At 40.6% G+C, this 3,216-nt stretch overlaps 1 pseudogene; it reads right to left on the bottom strand.

Moving 5' to 3' along the window:
- LOC107661826 (C-factor-like) overlaps positions 1-2,944 on the bottom strand; it is a 9,285-nt pseudogene extending 6,341 nt beyond the window's left edge.
- Between the last annotated feature and the right edge of the window lie 272 nt (positions 2,945-3,216).

The raw sequence follows: 3,216 nt of genomic DNA, 5'->3' as shown, positions 1-3,216 counted from the left end.
ATTAGCGATTTAATTATCGAATGGCGAATTCGGAAATAATCGCTTTAGTACATTCGGCAGGCAATTATACAATATTAATATTAAAATAGCGGGGCAAATCGGCTGCCAGGCCACCGGGAATTGTCCCCGTTCTCCCGATGGCCAGTCCGCGCCTGATTTACACAGACACGCAGAACGTGCAGGATTCATATATTGTCTTTTTGCGGCTTAACATTCACAGACACTATTCACGCGTTTTGATTCGTGTACTGACCTACTTTTGATTTATTCGTCCAAAATGTGGCATATTCCGTCCGCGTTAGGCTAAAGTAATTCCGTTTTTATGACTGGATTCTTCGAAACAGTCTGTGTTTCCACATCGCGGAAATTATAGGGCCGTATGTCTCAGAGTAGTCAGTGCAATTTGGGAAATTAAATCAATGAAATCTGTATGTGGATGTGTGTAAATATTCAAATGTAATCCCCTTTGTAATCGTTAACATTTTCATAAGTAACTGTAATTTAATTACACATTTTTTCTTAGTAACTGTAACTGATTACAGTTACATTTATTTTGTAATTAAATTACGTAACGCCGTTACATGTAACTAGTTACTCCCCAACACTGACCACGACCCTGTGGAAGGGAAGTCGGTAGGGAAGCATGACCTGATCATCAGGTTCCTTAGGGGGGCGAGAAGGCTGAATCCTCCTCGGCCCCTCTCTGTACCCTCTTGGGACTTGTCTCTAGTGCTTAGAGCACTACAGCAGGGCCCATTTGAGCCTTCGCACTCAGTCGAGCTGAAGTTTCTGTCAATGAACAGAATCCTGCTTGCATTGGCCTCCATCAAGAGGCTAGGGGACCTGCACGCATTTCGGTCGACGAATTGTGCCTAGAGTTTGGGCTGGCTGACTCCCAAGGTAACCCTGAGGCCCTGGCCCGGCTATGTGCACAAGGTTCCCACTTCTCCCTTCAGGGATCAGGTGGTGAACCTGCAAGCGCTGCCCCCGTGGGAGGTAGACCCAGCCCTAGCTTTGCTCTGTCCCGTCCGAGCCTTGAGATGGTAAGCATAGTAAGCATGCTGACATCATACATAGCAACGAGGTCAACCCCGCCCTTACTCTTAGCTTAAACTTCTCTCTATTCCTTAGTAAAAGTTTGTCTCAGCAGCTTTGTGAATAGGTTTTAAGAGAAAACTATTACTGCTATTTAGGAGAACTATTAGTGGTAAGATAAAATGTTTTGTGAATACGGGCGCTGGAGTATACAGCACAAAATATTCCCTAATTTGGAAGCATTTAAGCTTGAGTTTAGGTCAAATTTATATAAAGTTGTAACAAAGTCTGTCCATTTTTTATTCAATTTTGGCCAGTAGGTAGTGTTGTCAATAAATAATTTCCCGATTACATGAAAATTATTTTATATAACAAAATGTTTTTAATATCTTGACTGTCATAGTCACAATATGATGTGACTAAAACTTAAAGAATTTTTTTTTTTTGTATGTTTGAAAATATGTGGAAATCGAAAGCACCTGCTGCATTACACTTAACATGGATTCAAGGCATCTACACTTACTTTTGCGCCACCCAGTTCAGTCTTCACCCATCCTGGGTGAAGGGCCATGCAGAGGATCTCATCCGCCTTTAACTCTTCCGCAGCTAACACAGTCAGCATGTTAAAACCTGCCTGATAGATAAACATAATATTTGAGTTATACATGGACTCATGGCTTCAATATTTTATGGGTAATGAATGGGATCCAGTTTAACCAGTACCAAAGCAGGACTCTGGTGTACCTTGCTAATGCAGTAAGGCAACACTGGGAATTGGGTGACATGGAAGGCATTCTGGTCATGGATCCCCCAAGAGTGGAGATGTTGATGACAGCTGCTTTATTAGAAGACATGCCTGGTATCCTACTGGCTTTGGCCGCTGCTTGTAGATACGGTAAGTACTCCTACAGTACATAAAAAAAGAGAAATAAAAACATGTATCTGAATTAAGTTTATTTGACACAGACCAAACACATTAACTAGTGTCAAAAAAAAAAAAGTCAGAGCAACCTGCAGCAAGCACACCAAAGGAAACGACTGATGAACAAAGCGGTAGCTTACTAAAATAAGCTGGTCTCCTCAGGCTGAGAGACCAGCTAAGCCTAGGTTAAAAGTACTTTGATACAATGCCATGCCTAGATGCAAGGCACCAGCCTTAGATGTTTAGCCAGAAAGCAGAAGCAAATTGTTGCTTTAGAGCTCTTAGCGATGCATTACCTTAATGACTAATAAGGGTCCTATCACATTGGTGTTAAAGGTGTTTTTCATGTCTTCAACACTGCTGGTCTGAATGGTGCCATTTGCCACGATTGCAGCATTATTCACAAGAAGGTTCAAACCATTGTTTCCCAGAAGAGATCCCACTTTCTTTGCAGACTCTTTGACACTGGATGGATCGTCAGCATCTAAAATGAACAGAACAAATGTTAGTGCTAAAGTATTAAGCTATGAATTGGTATTCAAAAACCAATGAAAAATCACTTTGAAATTCTAAAAAACTACTTCTAGTGAAAATTTTAAATGCAGCAGGAAGGACACATGCACATTTACCAAGACGTATGATGGTGATCACACTTGGATGCTTTTTTGCCAGTTCTCTTAATGCCTTAAGAAATATAGTATGCATAATTAAACAAGGCACATTAGGATTTCTTTTGATGTTTTCTATTTGTGTTAGTTATTCAGAACTCACCTCAGACTTCGGTCCATCTGGATCACGACAGGTAGCAAAAATATGCCGTTTTTGACTAGAATCCTCCAAGAATTGCTTAACAGTTTCTAAGCCCAAGCCCCGGTTGGCTCCGGTGATCAAGATATTGCATGCTTTCACTGCTGCCATCATTTAAGTTAATTCATCAGTCGGGATCATCCAACCTGCTCCTTAGAAGTGCTCTTTATATGAACCCAAGTGAACACCACGCCCATTTTGAACTCATGTATTGTGCTGTTTACTGTGCTGAGTCATACTCTATGTTATTGAGGTTAAGAGGAAAATAAAAATGACATGAATGAAAAGTCAGAGAGAGTGAATAAAAAAAAAAAAGAAAATAAAAAAACAAGCTAAGATAACAGTGAATGCTCATTAATGATTTGCAACTGTAATAAACAGTGGCAGCTCATTCAAATTAAGGTGCAGACTCTGCATGAATGCTTGCTTCGGTGTTCTCTCTGTCTTTCTCT

The sequence above is a fragment of the Sinocyclocheilus anshuiensis genome, unplaced genomic scaffold (assembly GCF_001515605.1).
Source record: "Sinocyclocheilus anshuiensis isolate Anshui unplaced genomic scaffold, SAMN03320099.WGS_v1.1 scaffold47, whole genome shotgun sequence".
In the NCBI taxonomy this organism is placed as follows: Eukaryota; Metazoa; Chordata; class Actinopteri; order Cypriniformes; family Cyprinidae; genus Sinocyclocheilus; species Sinocyclocheilus anshuiensis.
This window is presented reverse-complemented; position numbering and strand designations above follow the sequence as displayed.